The sequence below is a fragment of the Phoenix dactylifera genome, unplaced genomic scaffold, assembly GCF_009389715.1.
Source record: "Phoenix dactylifera cultivar Barhee BC4 unplaced genomic scaffold, palm_55x_up_171113_PBpolish2nd_filt_p 000835F, whole genome shotgun sequence".
Taxonomy (NCBI): Eukaryota; Viridiplantae; Streptophyta; class Magnoliopsida; order Arecales; family Arecaceae; genus Phoenix; species Phoenix dactylifera.
Genome location: NW_024068200.1, coordinates 92,653 through 114,383, shown reverse-complemented (window position 1 = coordinate 114,383; position 21,731 = coordinate 92,653). Strand labels below are relative to the sequence as shown.

The 21,731-nt window shown below is 38.5% G+C and overlaps 1 non-coding gene across 1 annotated transcript; it reads left to right on the top strand.

The window, feature by feature from the left end:
- The first annotated feature begins 18,882 nt into the window (after positions 1-18,882).
- Positions 18,883-18,988, top strand: LOC120107355. Its single transcript, XR_005509191.1, has one exon. It is a non-coding gene; the product is annotated as a small nucleolar RNA R71 (small nucleolar RNA).
- Positions 18,989-21,731: the final 2,743 nt, after the last annotated feature.

Sequence of the window (21,731 nt, the reverse complement as noted above, 5' to 3'; positions counted from 1 at the left end):
ATTTTGAATTCACAATGGGATAAAGATGAGCTCCTAAAATTTAGGAGCTTATCTCTATCCACACACCATAAAAGAGGGGTTCAAAGGGGCTACGAATTTTTTATGGTTTTTCTTGAGATTTATAGCAGCAAGGAACCTCCTTCCATTCCTCCTTTCAGCCACAAGGAAGCAAGAGAAAAGAAGCTCTTGGCGTGGTCTACTTCATCCCCTTCCTTGGTTCCAACGCGAAGGAAAAAGAAAAAGCTGCGGATTTTTGTTCTCCTTCCATTGAACCATCCTTCTTCTTCCTCCTCCCTTAGGCATTCAAGAGTTGATTGATAGGGAGGATATCAGCCATCAATAGCCATCTCTGCAGGGGAGCTAGCACCCCGGGGAAATCTAAAAGCTTCGATCGGTGCTTTGCCTCGTGTGGATATCCCTAGAGGCCGGACGCGTGTGCGGCTTCCACTGAACCTTCATCAAATACCATGTAAATCAGATTTGTGGAGACCATCTACCCACACAAGGTGAAGATCTGATCTTCTTAATGATTTTAAAATAGTTTATAAGAATTTAATCCTAATCTATCTACAAATGATGGTTTTAAAATACGTTCATGCGATGAACGGGATCTTGCATGCCTTCCTCTGCAGATCTGAAATTTTTTGAAATTTTTCTGCGGCATGCATCAGATCCTAACAGGTATGACTATGCATAAGAAACTACAGATAGATCTGATCCTGCAATCCCTTTCTGATTCATTTGGGCAGTTTGTAGTAAACTACCATATGAATAAAATTGAATGCACTAAGACCGAACTATTAAGTATGTTGGTAACTGCTGAGGGGCCTTGAAAGGTTCAAGAGGCTCTGTTCTGGCTGCTGAGCTGACTTCTGGTTCCAAAAGAAAGTCTACTTGGAAGAAAAGAAAGCCTGCTAAGAAGTAGAAGAAAGACAAGAAGCCTAAGAAGGAAGTTCACAAGAAAAAGGCTAATGACAAAGGAAAATGTTTTCACTGCAACATCGACGGCTACTGAAAAAAGAACTGCCTTTCATAACTCGAGAGCCTGAAGAACAAAAAGGCAGACACACCTTCAGAAGGTATGTTAGACTTGCTCGTAATTGAAACTAACCTTACAATTTCTTCTACTTCTAGTTGGGTTATAGATTCTGGTTCTAGTGCTCATTTGTGCACTACTATGCAGGGTCTAAAGAAAAGTAGGAGGCTGGCGGAAGGTGCAGTAACCCTTCAGGTTGGCAACGGAGCAAAGAGTTGCTGCTGTAGCTGTGGGCACTAAGGATGATAGTGGTATTTTGATGATTAATACAATAATCAAGAGTATGTTACAAGTTAATTCGATACTTCATTTATAAGTCTGTTACTCTCAGTATATTCGTATAATAAGATAAAGATGCATTTCATTGTTTATATGGATGAATCTATCCTGGAGTTGCAGCAAAGTGTGGATAGAGTCGACCCCAAGGTTGATTGGGTCGACCCCGGCATATCAAGAAAGTATCTGGCACACTTCTGCAAAAATGGCACGGATGAACAGTAGTTGGGTCGACCCAAGGAAAGCATGAGTCGACCCAAACCTCAAGCCTCTCAAGCCTCAAGAAAGCAGTTTCCTGGAAACACTGAGAGGGTCGACCCAAGAGGAAGTTGAGTCGACCCAAACATGAGTCGACCCAAACACTGAGAGGGTCGACCCAAAGGCAATGACATTCAAAATAGGTTCTCTGGAAACCCTGAGAGGGTCGACCCAAGTGGAAGTTGAGTCGACCCAACTGAACCTTGAGTTGACTCAAAAAGATGTTGAGTCGACCCAAGTGAAGGAAGGCTGAATTGCAAGGTTCTGTAGTTCTGAGAGGGTCGACCCAAGGAAAGGTTGAGTCAACCCAAGTGAAAGTTGGGTCGACCCCAGTAAAAGTTGAGTTGACCCAAGCACGGGCAGAAGCATAACGGCTAGTTCTGCAGAAGTACTTTTTGTCCTTCTAACAGTGAGTAACGGCTAGTTTTTGAATTCTAACCATTGGGGTTTGTCCAATGGATGAAGGAAACTATTTAAAGTGGCACTATTCATCAGAGAAAACATCTTTTTGCAAAATATCAAAGAGTACACAAGAAAGACAAGTGTCCAAATCTTCTTCATCCAAGTGCTTCATTCAAGAGTAAAAAGAAAGTGGTTGAGCAGATTCCAAGAGTCATTAAGAGCTCCATCCACCCTTGAAGAGTGAAGCATCCTTGACAAAGAAGAGAGAAGTCTCATCAAGCGATAACTATTCTCTAAACTCTTCTTTGTAGATTATATTGTTATATTTGCTCATCTAGGAGCTTAAATCTTCTTACTTCTTTTATTAATCACCTTGTAAAGGTTTGTTGGTAAGCCCGCAAAACCAACGGTGTAGGTTGATTGGTGAACCCGTAAAACCAATTGTAAAGGTTCGTTGGTGAGCCCGGAAAACCAGCATAGGTTCGTTGGTGAGCCCGTAAAACCAACATAGATTTTTGGTGATCCCGAAAAACCAAAGTGTAAAGGTTTTTGGATTGTGAGCCCGGAAAACAATCCAACTGTAATCCGCGGGATTATAGTGAATTTCCAAGAGGTCGCTTGGGGAGTGGACGTAGGTGCTTAGGAGAGCACCGAACCACTATACTTCTTGTGTGTTTGTATTGTGCTTTGTTAAATTCCACTAACTCATCAATTGACATAAGTAATATAGTAAAAATCAAGAGAAACCAATTCACCCCTCCTCCCTCTTGGCTTGTCACCTTGGGCAACAAGTGGTATCAGAGCAAGGTGCTCCAATAGTATTTATTGATCTCACAATCAAGAGTTAAAGATCATGACAACCCAAGTGGGATGTTCTATGAGTTAGGGGCAATCCACAAATAGACCTCCTCTATTTAATGGCATAAATTACACATACTGGAAAGCTAGGATGAGGATATTCATTCAAGCTCTAGACTATTAATTGTGGTATATTATAATTAGAGGACCTCACACACCCACAATTAGTATAGAAGGCACTATCATACCCAAACCAGAAATGGATTGGAATGAAAGTGATAGAATATTAGCACAATTAAATGCTAAAGCGATTAATGTACTTTACTGTTCATTAGATGTAAGTGAATTCAATAGAATATCTACATGCATCTCTGCAAAAGAAATTTGGGACAAACTTGAGGTCACACATGAAGGAACTAATCAAGTTAAGGAGTCAAAAATAAACATATTAGTACATAAGTATGAATTGTTTAAAATGGAATCCACTGAGTCCATAACTGATATGTTTACTCGTTTTACTGAAATTATAAATGGGCTAAAGAGTTTAGGAAAGTTTTATACTAATTCTGAATTGGTGCAAAAAATTCTCAGGTCTCTACCAAGAGTTTGGGAGGCCAAGGTAACTGCAATTCAGGAAGCAAAGGACCTCAATACACTGCAATTAGAGGAACTTCTAGGATCACTCATGACCCATGAGTTGACCATGAGACAAAATTCAGAAGATGAGGTCAAGAGAAGAAAGACCATTGTCCTAAAATCTACCACTCCAAAACAACAAACTGAGTCGGAAGATTCTGATGATGATGATGAATTTGATGAAGAAGGAATGGCTATGCTTGGAAGAAAATTCAGAAAATTTATGAGAGGTAAGAATAGATTTTATAAAAAGAAACCCTTCTTCAAAGGTAGCTCAAGCAAAGAAAAGGGTAAGGACAAAGAAAAGGAAAAAGAAACACCTATTTGTTATGAGTGTAACAAACTCGGGCATTATAAGATAGATTGCCCGGAATTAAAGTGGATGGCAAGAAAACTTAAAAAAAAGAACTTCATGGCTGAATGGAGTGAAAGTGAGGAGTCAAGTTCGGAAGAGGAAGATCATCAAGAGACGGCCCAAATATGCCATATGGCCAATGACGATGAGGTAGATTCTGAACTTGAATGTGATTTTACTGTTGATGAATTACATGATGCATTTTTAGAACTCATGGAAGAACATAAAAAACTAATCAATAAAAATAAAGTTCTAAAAGAAGAAAATCAATCTCTTATCAAAGATAAATTAAAACTATCTCATAACTATGAAACATTAAGTAGGAAACTCACAAATGAAACCAAGAATCTAATTGCTGAAAATGTCAAGTTAAAAGAAGATGCTGAAAAATATAAATCCTTAGTAGATAAGTTTACACTTAGTTCAACCAAATTAAATATGATTCTTGATAGTCAAAAAGCTGTATATGATAAGGCTGGATTAGGATATAAAACAAATAGAAAACAAAAATATTTAAAGAATATTTTTGTAAAAGCTAAAAATGAAAATATTACTTGTCATTGCTGCAATAAATTAGGACATAAAGCATATGAATATAACTATAGAAAGTCCAGTCAAAATAAATTGAGTAATAATCATAAGCTTAAATTCAAGAAAGTTTGGGTTCAAAAGGAACATCAAGTACTAACCCTAAAGGACCCAACATAGTTTGGGTACCTAAAGCTCATTCTTGATCTTGATTGCAGGGGTGTCTTGCAGCTAACAAAGTGGAAAAATGATGGTATCTAGATAGCGGCTGTTCAAGACACATGACCGGTGACGTAGACCAATTTGTCACCTTGGAATCTAAGAAGGGTGGAGTAGTAACCTATGGAGACAATGAAAAAGGGTATATCATTGGAAAGGATAAAATTTTCATTACTCCATCTACCTTCATAGAAAATGTCTTATTAGTTAATGGTTTGAAACATAACCTACTTAGCATAAGTCAATTTTGTGATTAAGGGTTTAAAGTCACATTTGAAGCATCAGTATGCATAATCACAAATCCTAAAGATAATAGCATTGTACTTGTAGGACAAAGGCAAAAAAATATTTACATGGTAGATCTTCATGATTTAGGCAAGAAAAATGGATTATGTTTAATTACTAATGAAGAAAGAAAAATGAAACAAGTTGGCTTTGGCATCGTAGAGTAGGACATGCTAGTATGGAATTAATATCAAAACTAGTCAAGAAGGAATTAATAAAAGATGTGCCAAAATTGATTTTTGAAATGGACAAAATTTGTGGACCATGCTCATTAGAAAAACAAACTAAATCATCCTTCAAATCAAAGAATATAGTATCAACAACTAGGCCTTTTGAACTCATACATATGGATCTATTTAGACCCACTAGAACTGCGAGTCTAGGAGGGAAGAAGTATGGATTAGTTATAGTAGATGATTTTTCAAGATATACATGAGTTTCATTTTTGGCACATAAGAATGAAGCATTTTCAGAATTCTTGAAACATTATAATTATATCATAAATGAAAAGAAGCTCACCTTAGTAGCAATTCGAAGTGATCATGGAACTGAATTTGAAAATCAACACTTTGAAGAATTTTGTAATGAAAACGGTATCTCACATCAATTTTCAGCACCTAGAACGCCTCAACAAAATGGGGTTGTTGAAAGAAAAAACAGGACCTTGGCAGAAATGGCACGCACGATGTTGTGCGAGTCAAATCTTCCAAAGTACTTTTGGGCTGAAGCTATAAGCACTGCTTGCCATATTCTAAATCGGGTTTTAATACGACCTATAACCAAGAAAACTCCTTATGAACTTTGGAAGAATAAGAAACCAACCGCTAAATATCTTAGAGTATTTGGATGTAGATGTTTCATTTTAAACAATGGCAAGGAGGATCTAAGTAAATTTGATGCCAAGTCAGATGAAGGTATCTTCTTAGGATACTCCACATCTAGCAGGGCATACAGAGTGTTCAATAAAAGAACTCTTATAGTCGAAGAGTCAGTTAATTTTATATTTGATGAGTCTGATAGTGAGTCTGCTAGGAAAGAAAATATTCTTGATGATGATGCAGGAATTATTAACTTTGAAAAGTTGAATCTTGATGACGTGCCAATTCAAGATAAGGGAAATGATTGCGTGCCACCACAATCTCAAAACTTGCCAAAGGAATGGAGGTATGCATATGGACACCCTAAAGACTTAATCATTGGTGATCCATCTCAAGGGGTAAGAACTCGATCCTCTCTTAGAAATTTAAATGATTATCTTGCTTTTGTTTCACAGTTAGAACCTAAGACTTATGAAGAAGCTGAAAAAGATACCAATTGGATAAATGCCATGCAAGAAGAATTAAATCAATTCAAAAGAAGTAATGTATGGACATTAACTGAAAGACCAAAGCATAATTCTGTAATTGGAACAAAATGGATCTTTAGAAATAAATTAGATGAAAATGGGTTAGTTATAAGAAATAAAGCTAGACTTGTAGCTAAGGGATACAATCAAGAAGAAGGGATAGATTTTGATGAAATATTTGCTCCTGTAGCTAGATTAGAGGCTATTAGATTACTTCTAGCCTTTGCATGTTTCATGGATTTCAAATTGTATCAAATGGATGTAAAAAGTGCATTCTTAAACGGTTTTATAGAAGAAGAAATATATGTAGAGCAACCTCCTGGTTTTGAGAATCATGAATTGCCAAATTATGTGTTTAGACTACATAAGGCATTATATGGATTGAAGCAAGCACCTAGGGCTTGGTATGATCGATTAAGCAAATTTCTACTAAATAATGACTTCAGTAGAGGAAATGTAGATAAAACACTTTTTCTCAAAGGAAAGGACGAAAATCTGCTAATGGTACAAATATATGTAGATGACATAATCTTTGGTGCCACAAATGATAATCTTTGCAAAGAGTTTGCTGATTTAATGCACGGAGAATTCGAGATGAGTTTGATGGGAGAATTAAGTTTCTTTCTAGGATTACAAATCAAACAAACTAAGGAAGGTATCTTCATTCATCAAACTAAGTATACAAAGGAAATACTAAAGAAGTTTGGGAATAAAAATCACAAGGGAGTAGGCACTCCAATGAATCCTACTAGTAAGCTAGACAAAGATGAGAAAGGAAAGAATATTGATATTAAGCTTTATAGAGGATTAATTGGATCCTTGCTCTACCTTACTGCTAGTAGACCAGACATCGTGTTTAGTGTAGGAATATGTGCTAGATACCAATCAGATCCTAAGGAGTCACATTTAAGTGATGTTAAAAGAATCCTAAGATATTTAATGGGAACTACAAACATAGGATTATGGTACTCGAGAGACTCCTGTCTAGATTTGCTTGCATACTCAGATGCTGATTTTGCTGGATGCAAATTAGATAGGAAGAGCACTAGTGGAACATGTCAATTTTTAGGAAATAACTTAGTATCTTGATTTAGCAGAAAGCAGAATTCAGTGGCACTGTTGACAACTGAAGCTGAATATATAGCTGTCGGCAGTTGTTGTGCTCAAATACTATGGCTTAAGCAACAACTAGAGGACTATGGAGTTAAGCTAGATAACATTCCTATAAAGTGTGATAATACTAGTGCCATCAACCTTACTAAAAATCCGGTTCAGCATTCTAAAGCCAAACACATTGAAATAAGATATCATTTTATTAGAGATCATGTGCAAAATGGAAACATATGTATTGAGCATGTATGTACTGAGAAATAATTAGCTGACATATTTACAAAACCTTTGAGTGAAGATAGATTTTGCACGCTTAGGAGGGAATTAGGCATATATGATCCTTTTTATTGAAGAGATATAAAAGGGAGCAAGCAGTCTCATGATATACTCCTCCCATTTCTAAAAATCCATGAAACATGAGTCAAACTTATCATCTATAGATTCCTTACTCATGTATCATTGTCCCAGAAAGAATTTGTAAGGATTGGAAGTAAGGAAAATTTTTAGAAGGAAAAAGGAAGAGAAAGGAAAAATTTCTGAACTTGGGTCGACCCAACCCAGAATAGGGTCGACCCAACGTTGAGTCGACCCAAGAAAATTCTTGAGTCGACCCAACGTCGGGACCCCACTGTTAAAAGGGGGACCCGTGAGCTATCTAGGGCACTGTTTTCACTTTGTCCTCTTTCGAAAACCCTATTCCCCACTCTCAAATCTCCTCCAATCATCTCCAAACAGTAGATTACTTCAAAATCTTGGAGAAATGGGACCCAAGAGAGCCGTAGCCAAGCGATCCGGGAGAGTCTCACGGATCACACGTGCGGATAGGGAAGCTACAGAGCCATCTACAGTGCCTCCACAAGGTAAGACACGTGTAGAGCCACCTCCTCCTCCCTCCCCTTCAGTACAACTTGCAAAGTTTGCGGGGAGACCGGTTACAACGGGGAGAAGGATCCATTCCGAGTTCTTAGATCAAGAAGGATTCCGTTTGGGGAAATGGATCCGAAGGCAAGGATGGGAGTATCTCTGCTCCCTAGATGTGGTGATATACCCGAGACTAGTCCGTGAGTTCTATGCCTTCCTCAAAACTGGGATGGGAGGGCTTATATCGGAAGTTCGAGGAGTTAGGGTTCGAGTTTTCGAAGAGAGTTTGAGTGAGTTGCTTCATCTCCTCTGCGAAGGAGCAACTCCAGAAAAGCCAGAAAATAAATTGAGAGCCTTGCAGTTAATTCTTGAGAATGAAGACTTCGACTACTCAGAGAATGTTATAGCAAGCTCTCTTTCTGCAGAAATGAGGTTGTTGCACAACTTCATTGGTCGGATTCTGTTTCCGAAGAGCGGGAGGTTTGATCTCATTTCAGAGCGAGATCTAGTTGTGATGGAGCATATTATTCAGGGTATTCCCCTGAATCTCCCGGCCATGATACTGAGGCAGATGAGGAAGGTGATATGCAACTCCAGAGTCTCCCTGCCTTATGGTATGATACTCACCTTGATCTTCCGACAGCACGATATATCTGTAGAGGGAGAGATCTTCAGGCATCTACTTTTCACTGACACATACACTGCACGAACCCTTATTCGCATGGGCTATGAGAAGGTGAACGGGCAGTGGGTACGTGCTGGAGCAGGGATTCAGAGTGATGCACCAGATATTGGAGACCCTATCTCTGAGGATGAGGAGCATACGGATCATCCTACTGCACCTTCAGAGGCTGGACCTTCGTCATCTGTTCCTGCGGGAGACACAGATGAGTTTTGGAGTAGGATGAATGAGCTTATGTCAGCTCAGGCGAGGACTATCACTGATGGGCTGACGAGCAGACTAGATATCATGATTGCTGAGATCAGTGATCTTAGAGAGCAGATAGGAGCTCTACGGAGAGAGAGAGAGGTTCATGGACCATCTGTGCCACAGGCAGCTGAGTCAGAGATTTCGGCACAGAGTCATCCAGCTCACCGTGCTCCACGCCAGACTCAGTCTCATCAGGCTCGACCTCCCCTCGCCACTTATGCTAGGAGGATGAGGACTAGATCACAGCCATTAGATATCCCTAGGCTGATATTAGCATTTCTGATTAGAGCCTAGGATATGTATCTAGTTCTCGTATATATTTTGTGTTGGTCATGTATTTTGAACTTTGATTGAGGAATATTGTATTTGTTTTTATTTTGGCATTATTGTACTAAAATGTTCCTTTTTGATCAATGAAGTTTAAATGTTTGTTAATTATTGTGTCTATTCCCATGCACCTATTTGATGATAACAAAAAGGGGGAGAAGTAAGGAAAGAGAAATAAGTTGAGTAAGGAAAGAGAAATAAGTTGTCAAACAAGTTGAAAATTATAATAGGAAAGCATATACATTTAAGGGGGAGCAATTTGTAATAATAAAAATGATCAAATCTAAAATTTATATTGAATTTCAGAATTTGGCACATAGAATTTCAGAATTTGGCACATACCTTTCACACCTTGATACATAATCTGAAACTCATGCTTTATCTCAAATTTTTGAAGTTTCATCTTTAATGAAATATAAAAGAAAGGGGGAGTAATTCAAAAAGTCAAATTGGAAACATTTGGATGAAATAGGGGGAGACTTCGCTCTCAAATTTGAAAAACTGAAATTCAGCAACTTGAGCCCTTTTAAAACTAATTTTAAGATAAGTATCAATAGGCTCATACTCTATATTTTGTAATCATCAAAAAGAAAAAAATTGAGGATGATAGTGGTATTTTGATGATTAATACAATAATCAAGAGTATGTTACAAGTTAATTCGATACTTCATTTATAGGTCTGTTACTCTCAGTATATTCGTATAATAAGATAAAGATGCATTTCATTGTTTATATGGATGAATCTAACCTTGAGTTGCAGCAAAGTGTGGATTGAGTCGACCCCAAGGTTGATTGGGTCGACCTCGGCACATCAAGAAAGCATCTGGCACACTTCTGCAAAAATGGCACGGATGAACAGTAGTTGGGTCGACCCAAGGAAAGCATGAGTTGACCCAAACCTCAAGCCTCTCAAGCCTCAAGAAAGCAGTTCCCTGGAAACACTGAGAGGGTCGACCCAAGAGGAAGTTGAGTCGACCCAAACTTGAGTCGACCCAAACATTGAGAGGGTCGACCCAAAGGCAATGACATTCAAAATAGGTTCTCCGGAAACCCTGAGAGGGTCGACCCAAGTGAAAGTTGAGTTGACCCAACTGAACCTTGAGTCGACCCAAAAAGATGTTGAGTCGACCCAAGTGAAGGAAGGCTGAATTGCAAGGTTCTGTAGTTCTGAGAGGGTCGACCCAAGGAAAGGTTGAGTCGACCCAAGTGAAAGTTGGGTCGACCCCAGTAAAAGTTGAGTCGACCCAAGCACGGGTAGAAGCATAACGGCTAGTTCTGCAGAAGTACTTTTTGTCCTTCCAACAGTGAGTAACGGCTAGTTTTTGAATTCTAACCATTGGGGCTTGTCCAATGGATGAAGAAAACTATTTAAAGTGGCACTATTCATCAGAGAAAACATCTTTTTGCAAAATATCAAAGAGTACACAAGAAAAACAAGTGCCCTAATCTTCTTCATCCAAGTGCTTCATTCAAGAGTAAAAAGAAAGTGGTTGAGCAGATTCCAAGAGTCATTAAGAGCTCCATCCACCCTTGAAGAGTGAAGCATCCTTGACAAAGAAGAGAGAAGTCTCATCAAGCGATAACTATTCTCTAAACTCTTCTTTGTAGATTATATTGTTATATTTGCTCATCTAGGAGCTTAAATCTTCTTACTTCTTTTATTAATCACCTTGTAAAGGTTTGTTGGTAAGCCCGCAAAACCAACGGTGTAGGTTGATTGGTGAACCCGTAAAACCAATTGTAAAGGTTCGTTGGTGAGCCCGAAAAACCAGCATAGGTTCGTTGGTGAGCCCGTAAAACCGACATAGGTTTTTGGTGATCCCGGAAAACCAAAGTGTAAAGATTTTTGGATTGTGAGCCCGGAAAACAATCCAACTGTAATCCGCAGGTTATAGTGAATTTCCAAGGGGTCGCTTGGGGAGTGGACGTAGGTGCTTAGGAGAGCACCGAACCACTATACTTCTTGTGTGTTTGTATTGTGCTTTGTTAAATTCCACTAACTCATCAATTGACATAAGTAATATAGTAAAAATCAAGAGAAACCAATTCACCCCCCCCCCCCCTCTTGGCTTGTCACCTTGGGCAACAGGCACCTATCCTCTGCGACTGCCGTCTGGTTTTAGTTTGTTGCTTAGAGACTGTTATTCTGTCCCTGCTGCTAGCAGGAATTTGATTTCTGTTTCATGTTTAGCACAGAATGGTTATGTTTCACATTTGACAAAGACTGTTGTTCTATTTATTTTAGAAATAAATTAGTTGCACGTGGTTTCATGATTGATAGTCTGTATCACTTACATGTCGATGTGTCTTGAATGTATCTGAGTAAGTAGTGAGTGCCATAGGATCAAAAAGATCCAAAAATGAGATAAATCAGAAGTATTTGTGGCAACTCAGGCTTGGCCATATTGGAGGAGATAGAATGGACAAAATGGAGAAAGATGGGCTTCTTGGCTCATTGAATTTCGAGTCATATCCAGTTTGCGAATCCTGTCTTTAAGAAAAAATGGCAAGACTACCTTTTGTAGAACATGGAAAGAGGACCACTGAAATACTTACCCTGGTTCACACTAATGTGTGTGGCCCATTTGATGTGCTAGCCAGGGATTGTTATTCGTACTTCATTGGCTTTACCGATGATTTTTCACGATATGGGTATGTGTATCTTATGAGACACAAATCTGAATCTTTTGAAAAGTTCAAAGAGTTCAAAAATTAAATAGAAAAATAAACTGGAAAAACTCTTAAGGCTCTTCGATCAGATCGAGGAGAGAATACCTTAGTGGAAAATTCCGGGACTATCTCAAAGAAAATAGCATAGTCTCACAATGGACGCCTCCAGGTACACCTCAACTCAACGGGGTGTCAGAGAGGAGGAATCAGACTCTATTGGATATGGTCTGATCCATGATGAGCTCCACTAATTTATCTATGTTTCTTTAGAAAGATGTCTTACTTACCGCAATTTACTTATTGAATAAAGTTCCCTCTAAATTTATTCCTACCACACCGTATGAGATATGGTATGGTAAGAAGCTGAGTCTTAGTCATCTTAAGATTTGGGGATGTCCGGCCCATGTCAAGCGACTACAGGCATACAAGTTAGAGGCTAGGACCATTAATGCTCGTTTTATAGGATATCCTAAAGAGTCATTAGGATACAATTTTTACATCTCAGAGGATCACAATGTATTTGTGAGCCGACATGCCATCTTCTTGAAAAAACAGTTTATCCTTGATAGAGGCAGTGGGAGGAAAATTGAGCTTAAAGAGAGAGTCTCTGAAAAGCAACGAGTTATGGATCCTATAGAACCTATTCACATAGAGCTAGTACACGTAGTACCTCCTCCACCTCGTAGATCTAGTAGGATCTCCCATCCTCCTGATAGATACTTAGGTATGCTTATAGAGGATACCGAGGAAATATTCCTCATGAGAGATAGGGAACATGTACAGGATCCCAATATCTACAACGAGACTATATCAGATATCGATTCCGAGAAATGGCTGGAAGCCATGAAGTTAGAGATAGACTCCATGTATTCCAACCAAGTCTGGACCTTAGTAGATCCACCAGAAGGTATAGTACTTATTGGATGTAAATGGATCTACAAAAGGAAGATAGATTCGGATTGAAACGTAGAGACCTATAAGGCAAGGCTAGTGGTGAAAGGGTATAGTTAGCGCGAAGGCATTGACTATCAGGAGACCTTTTCACCTGTAGCCATGCTGAAATCCATTCGAACAATGCTTGTCATTGCAGCATTTCATGATTATGAAATATGGCAGATGGATGTGAAAACTGCTTTTCTGAATGGATATCTTGATGAACATATCTATATGGAGCAGCCTTTGGGTTTCACTTCCAGTGATGGAGATCACAAGGTCTGCAAGCTGCAAAAGTCCATCTATGGACTGAAGCAAGCATCTTGGAGTTGGAACACTCATTTCAATGATGCAATCAAATTGTTTGATTTCATCAAAAACGAAGAGGAACCATATATACATAAGAAGGTTAGTAGGAGTGCTGTCGTGTTCCCCATACTGTACGTGGACGACATCCTCCTAATTGGAAATGATATTTTCATGCTAACTTCGGTCAAGGTCTGGTTGCCAAAAGAGTTCTCCATGAAAGATCTTGGGAAAGCATCCTATATTTTGGGGATTAATGATCGGTTCTTTCAATTTTGAAAATAAACCACGCAATAGCACGTATCCTGTAGGATAGTGATTACGGGTGTCGGTCCACAGGGATTGAAGAATAAGTTATTTTTCTTTTAAATATAAATTAAGAAGAAGAATTTGCTAAGTCGAATTAACTAAATTAAACTATGAGTGCGAATTGGAATTTATCAGAGTAAATGGATCTAGGATTTGGAATCCAACACATAGCATTGCATCAAGGACTGTGTTCTTAATTTTTGTCTTTTGGAGAGGCATGCAATTTGGCTACAAGCCTTTTAAAATAAAATCATAAAGAGTGTTAGGAAGATCCATCTTTGGTGTAGCATGAAGTGTCTACCTAAGTATACTAATCTAGGATGCAGCACACTTCATCTTCCTAGGCATGGATCATCTTAGACTACTTTAGCAAACATGATTAGTAACTAGCATGCTCAAAGTTTAAATATCATAAAAGAATATTTCATTGAAAATAAGAATTTAAACAAGCTCCAAAATAATAAAAAAAAAGAACTACAATTATCCTGATACATTGCTAGGGCTTCATCCAGCCCTAGATTGGATGTTTAAACGCTCATGGCTTCCGGATGACCTTCCATCTTCAAGTGGAAGTCTTCCGCTCCCATTCTTCCCAAAATATCCAAAATACTCTCTCCCTCCCCCTCCTTTCTCTCTTTTTTTATTTCTTTTTCTCTAGTTCCCTCTCGGCTTTCTTCTTCTTTTCACCGAAATAGGGGGTCTCCCCTGTTTTTCCTCAACCGCCCCCCTTCAGCCGATGGCCACCCTCCTCCTTTTATAGAGGATGAAGGGCATCAATCCATGGAAATGGGTGGATCTTGGGAGGAATACGTGGCTCGTGGAGCACCGGATTGACTGTAGATGGCCGAAAATGGAGCTGGCCGCTGGATCGACGGGTGGTGGATGGAAGAAGACGAGATGGCTGCGGGATCGATGGGAGGCTGATGCGGAATGTCTGGATCTCGGAGAAGACGGGGACAGAGCTGGAGATGGATGCCGAGCTGGGTTATCGGCTGTTGGGAGCCAATCACGGCTTGGTGCTAGGGATCAATCCGGAAGGGGAGATGACGCAGATGCTTGGATGCTGAGTGATTGCTGGGTCGGAGGCGTCTCGGGCGGAAGAATGGCTGACTCCTAGAGCGGCTAGGACGCGATGCTGGGAGGAGCGGAAGAAGAAGGTGGCCGGATCCATGGCGTGATACGCTGGGAGGATGCGGAGCTTGTCTCGGACGCTCGGAACGGCAGTGCGGAAGCAGGGATGCAGGCGGATGAAGAGGCGGAGGAACGGGAGGTGGCTGCGTCGCGTGGAAGATTTCGTGGAAGATCTCTCAGGCGACGCCATCTCGAAAATCTCGGCCTTGATACACTGCGGGGAGTGGGGGAAGAAGATGAACAGTGGAGTTTTTTTAGTATATTTCTCTTTTTTTTTTGTAACACTGTTCATATGAACAGTGTTTTCACGGGACACTGTTCATATGAACAGTGAATCCAGTAATTCTTCTCAAAATTACTGTGGATATTATATATATATATATATTTTGTTTTAAAATTATAAATTTTATATGAAGGCATGTAAGAAATTGGTTGGGAATTGACTTTGGGTTTGAGGTGGGTCATGATTGTTGATTTGTTTGAACTTGTTCTCGAGCCTAATATCATTTAATTCTTGCTAAACTACTTCAAACCGGTCTTGACAAGACTAAAAGCAGGATCGTGACTTAATAAAAAAGGGTTAATCAAACCTTTTTCCTTATACAAGAATAATAATCTAATCAGGACCAAAACCTATTTAATCATAGCCTTAGCTTGATTACAACTCCATCAGGTTACTAAACCGGGTCAACACAATCTCCTCCTTATATGTTTTCATGAAAGATCACAACTAGAAGAGAGACAAGTTCAGAGTCTGTTTTAAGAAAAGAATTATTTACCTCTTACCATATTTTAAATTTATTTCAATGTTCATTCAATTTTATGGTAAAATATGTATTTATCAGTTTAAGAACATCGATAAGTGCTATGAAAAGATAACTAAATTATAAATTGTTAAGCACTTATCACACCCCCAAACCTATGTTTTGCTAGTCCTCGAGCAAAATAAAATTACAAAAGAAAAACTCTAACTCACTTTCGCAGGCATCGCGATTGCATTTACCATATGCAACAAGTCTTTAAATCCCTAGGTTACCCTAGTGGACGAGTTATAGTCTCGTGAGGATTTCCAGTGAAGATATCCACAAACTTCAATCTTAAAATAAATCATTTATTATTATTGTTAAAAAAATTATTATTATTATATTTTTTTATTTATTTATTTATTTATTTATTTTATTTTTTAGATCGATTGATCTATGAAGTGAAAATCAAATTCCAAATGCATACTAGTAAAGAATTTCAAAAACTCTCTTTTTTTATTATTAAAATCTAATTTAAGATACATAAATGATAAGAATTTCAAAGTACACATGGTTTTATTTACTAAGTCAACCCAAATTCTAGGTTAGTATGCAATTTAAGTTAAAGTCATTAAGTTTCCATTTAGAAAGTTATAAGACTCATTTATACTGGAGTGCTCGGTGAAATCTGAACCGTACACAAGCTAAGAGTTCGAATCTCCAAAATATTGCTAATACTAGTAGTTTCCAAGGATTGGTTGAAAGGACCTGCTCACTGATTCAAAATCATCTTATCTACAGAATTTCGAAAGTTGTGGATGTTTACTTTAGTACCTCACGAGCTTTATCTGTAATATTTTAGTTTACTCAAATTTTTACGACGACGGCTTTCACACTATTGTCTTTTCAAGGTCAATACAGAGTTTTTTTTAAAGATATATAAATTGTGCACTTTTACTCTTGTAGTGATTTTTTCGTGTAACGAGCAGTCAGTCGACAACTCTCACACCAGTTGGCATAAGGTGTCGGGCATCAAGACTCCCCTATGGACTTATGCTCGGAGTCCTCATCACAAGCCCACTTGACCTTTGACAATAGGTAGCCCTTTTCGATGTTTCTGACTAAATCCATTTTTATTGATGATTTTATTTTTTTGAATTAGATAAGTATGATTCATTAGGGTCCAAGGTTGCTACTATACTATCAACATATTGTTGAGCCTAGACCTTAGAAGGGTCGGCCAGTGTGTAGTGAAATTCCAAAGTATTAATTAGCTTGCAACTCCCTAAGAGAGACTTAATAAAAAGAACTTAATTTTGTATTACTTCCGGCTAGTCATTGGGCTTTTTAGATTTTATATACCTTGTGTATTTATCATTCTTGCATAAATGTACAGAAATTAGATTTTTTTAAAACAAAAACTTTTTTTATTTAAATTTTTTTAATTATTATTTATTATTATTTTATAAAAAATGAAGACTTTTTTTTTGGATGAAAATCAAGATAAATACCTCCAAACCTAAACCTGACATTGTGAAGTGAAAACGAATGCAAGAGATGCAAACAAAACAAAAATGATTAAAATATTTAAAAATATACCCCCAAATCTAAACCTAACATTGTCCTCAATGTTAAAGAAAACTAAAAGAATTGGGTTGCCTCCCAACAAACGCTAAGTTCATTGTCTTCAGCCAGACACAGTGAGGTAGTTTTTGCATCTCCTTCTATGAATTGGTCGTCCGCATTGAACACATTTAATTTTACCTTCATGTTCCCAAATGATATGTTCATTACCCCTATTGTACAATTGATGCACGCATTGGCTGTTGCTAAAAAGGGTCGCCCAAGGATCACGGGGATTTGTTTCTTAGGATTAGGTTCATGTTCCATATCAAGGACAATGAAATCTACTGGAAAATAGAATTTGTCTACCTTGACAAGAACATCTTCAATTATCCCACGTGGTGTTTTTACAGATCGATCAGCCAATTGAAGGGATACCGAGGTTGGTTTTAACTCACCTAACCCAAGTTTCTCATAAACTGAATAAGGTAAAAGGTTGATACTTGCCCCTAGATCTAAGAGTGCTCGATCAATTAAATTATTTTCTAAGACACAGGAGATGGTGGGAGCACCAAGATCTTTGAATTTTGGAGGGGTGTTGTGTTGGAGAATAAAACTCACTTGCTCAGTTAGGAAGACCTTTCTAGGCACATGTGTCCTAAATTTTCGCTTTTGGGTACAAAGGTCTTTGAAAAATTTAGCATAGGAGGGAACTTATTTAATAGCATCAACAAGCGGAAGGTTGATTTTCACTTGTTTGAAAACCTCCATCATTTCCTCTAGTGAAGTTCCCTTTCTGTCAAAGGAAGAGGGTGAATTAAGAGCTTCAAAAAATGGGGCTTTGGAATGTGAGTTTTGGCAGAAGGTGGACTAGCTGAAGAAGAAGAAGGTTTTAGATTTTTATTTGACACATGTCTACCCTCTTCTTCATCTTCCTTATTGTTATCTTCCCCAATCTTATTGTCTACTACACGTCCACTCCATAGGGTAGTCAAAGCATTGGCTTATTCATGATGAATTGCATTTAGTTGATTTTCTTGAGCCATGTATTGTCCCCTAGGATTACTTAATGGTCGGCTTGGAAGCTTTCCTTCCTCTCGCTTGTTCAGTGCATTAGCTAGTTGCCCCATTTGGGATTCTAGCTTGGCGATGGATTGCGTGTGAGAGTGTACCAATTGTGTAATGGTTTCCAAACCTTGAAAGGCGTTCAACACTTTCTCCTCAAAGGCTGTGTTTCTTTGGGGTGGAGGAGGAGTGTGTTGAAATTGAATCGAGGGACAGTAGGGATGAATATTTTGTGGGATTTGAAAATTCTGAGAATTTTGAAAATTTTGGAAATAGGGTTGGGCTGTATTCGAAGCTTGCTGCTTCTAAGAAAAGTTTGGATGATTCCGCCATCTTGGGTTATATGTATTGAAAAATGGGTTACTACCCGGTCTAGGCTGTGTTTGAGCAGCATTGATGTGTTCTTGCACGAGTTCAAGGAATTAGGGCACTGAAGTGCACTCATGAATAGGGTGGGATAGGCTAGAACAGATAGTACACACTTGTGCTTGGGAAGAGTTAATGTAATGCCCACCTATCATCAGTTGGTCAATCTTATGGGACAATGCATCTACCTTGCTAGACAGGTCCATAGAATGACTTATTTCACAAATGGTCCCTTTTCTTTGAGAATTCGGGGGTGCTTGACGAGAACATGAAGCATGGTGGAGGGAGTTTTCATTAAGATTTTCAAATAATTGCCATGCTTCATCCTCATTTTGAAGCATGAAAGTCCCCCCACATGCAGCATCAATCATCTGACGGTTTCGTTCAGTCAATCCGTCATAGAAACATTGCACTAGCTGCCACTTAGGTATTTGATGATGTGGACATTTACGGATTAGGTCCCGAAATCTCTCCCAAGTTTCAAAAATTTCTTCTCCCTCGGTTTGGGAGAAGCTTGTAATGGCACGTCTAAACTGGTTCGTTCTTCCTATGGGAAAGTATTTTTTTAAGGAATTCTTGTTGCATTTGATCCCAAGAACGAATCGAATTAGCTTCTAAAGAATTCAACCATTGTTTGGCTCTATCTTTAAGGGAGAAGGGGAATAATCTAAGTTTCAGAGCATCATCAGTGAAGTTCTGAATCTTGACAGTGGTGCAAATCTCAAGAAATTCATCTAAGTGTTTATAAGGGTCTTCATTGGTGAGCCCATAAAAGATGGGAGCATTTGGATCACACTAGACTTTATTTCATATTGTACAGCTGCTACTTCAGATAATCGAATGCAAGATGGGGAAGTGTAAATGGTGGGAGTAAAGTACTCCCTCAGGAGTTTGGGTTGTCCTTCTGCCATCTCAAGAGGTGGGGATGATTCTATTGTTCTGATCTCAGCTCGAATATTTCTAAGGGTCCGTTCTATTTCAGGGTCAAAAGGTAATAGGTTACATACTCTAGAATGACTCCCTTGCATACACTAGTACTTGATCAATCAAGCATGCAATAAAAGAAAAACACATCAATCCTTGTATTTGTCCTAAAATTACTAGACAGCTCCTAACTTATTTGAAGAGGGCACCTAAGCCTCCAATCCGGTCTAATGAACCGAGTTGACCAGGTAAGCTCCCAGGTAAGTGGAGGGGTCACGATGCATTCGCAAAGGTCCCACTTAAAACCCACTTGCCTCAAACAGATGAACTGTCTCCCTTATAGGGACAAAGCTAGCCTAGACATTAACTGAGCCACAGAGCGAAACTGGTGCAACTTTCGGTGATCTTCGTCCTATTGAGCTCGAATGTTCCTAGGAGCCAACGTCTAATTGATTTTAATTAATGTGACACTATGTGAGATTGAGTTCACCTAAGTTGGGCAAGAGTCCGGTGATGAAATCCGACTCTTATCTTGTTGGGGTGATTTCCCTTACTAAGTGTAGATCAATTGGTGTAAGTTTATTAGGCATGCATTCACAATTTTGCTGAAATTAAAATTAAACAATCACCACAAAATTTTAAGCTAATAATCAATTTAAACAAGAAAGGTTTAGAGGTTACCAAAGGAAATTTTTCCAGCAATTAAATTTATTTTTTTTTAGGCAAACCTCTGCAGCATTTCTTTTCCAGCAGTTCTCTTCTGATCATCCCAGATTTTTTTCTCGATTCCTGATAAAATAATATAAAAAGAAAAATTAAAAGTTAGAAAGAAAGAGGAGATAAGAACAGTAACATTTTAGATATATATATATATATTTTGAAAGTTTTTTTTTAATTAATTTTTTTTAATGATAGGAAAAATAACTATGCTAGCAATCTCCGGCAACGGCGCCAAAAATTGATCGGTTCTTTCAATTTTGAAAATAAACCACGCAATAGCACGTATCCTGTAGGATAGTGATTACGGGTGTCGGTCCACAGGGATTGAAGAATAAATTATTTTTCTTTTAAATATAAATTAAGAAGAAGAATTTGCTAACTCGAATTAACTAAATTAAACTATGAATGCGAATTGGAATTTATCAGAGTAAATGGATCTAGGATTTGGAATCCAACACATAGCATTGCATCAAGGACTGTGTTCTTAATTTTTGTCTTTTGGAGAGGCATGCAATTTGGCTACAAGCCTTTTAAAATAAAATCATAAAGCGTGTTAGGAAGATCCATCTTTGGTGTAGCATGAAGTGTCTACCTAAGTATACTAATCTAGGATGTAGCACACTTCATCTTCCTAGGCATGGATCATCTTAGACTACTTTAGCAAATATGATTAGTAACTAGCAAGCTCAAAGTTTAAATATCATAAAGAAATATTTCATTGAAAATAAGAATTTAAATAAGCTCCAAAATAATAATAAAAAAATAAGAACTACAATTGCCCTGATACATTGCTAGGGCTTCATCCAGCCCTAGATTGGACGTTTAGCCGCTCATGGCTTCTGGACGACCTCCCATCTTCAAGTGAAAGTTTTCCACTCCCATTCTTCCCAAAATATCCAAAATACTCTCTCTCTCCCCCTCCTTTCTCTCTTTTTTTTATTTCTTTTTCTCTGGTTCCCTCTTGGCTTTCTTCTTCTTTTCACCGAAACAGGGGGTCTCCCCTGTTTTTCCTCAACCGCCCCCCTTCAGCCGATGGCCACCCTCCTGTTAGAAGTATGCCCTAGAAGCCAATTTGGCTGACGCATTATTTTATTCTAGGACATAATTTTGTACTTGACTATTTATTATTGAATAAATAAAAGGCATCTTTTTCATTCATGTTCTTATGTGTCCATGAATCGTCCAAGGAATTAATAAGATGATGACGCATATTCTCAAGAGTTGAGAATTTGAGGCATGTGTCATTGGTGATTAATTCCTGAATTGCTCCTGATCGATGGATCATCACGAGGACGGTGATTGATCCGCTGAGATTAGTGCACATATTGCTTTCTTTGATGGACGAGTCTTGAGTCCACAGTGTAGGGACACTGGAGCAATTGTGCAAGTGCTTGTTAGAGAACAAGAGTACTGAGCGTGACCAACACAAGAAGTCACTTGGATGTCTATCCACTCGTCAGTGACTTGCTTGATGTTGCAGTAGTGTGACTGGTCCTTTGACCTGCGATGCTTCGACTACTCACAGTGAGGTTATTGTAGTTTAACTACACAAATACATGGTCTCTAGCCATATGGGTCCATGCAGTGTAGATTGGCTGCAGTAGGTTCACTGTAGGAGTAGGGTATGCATCTAC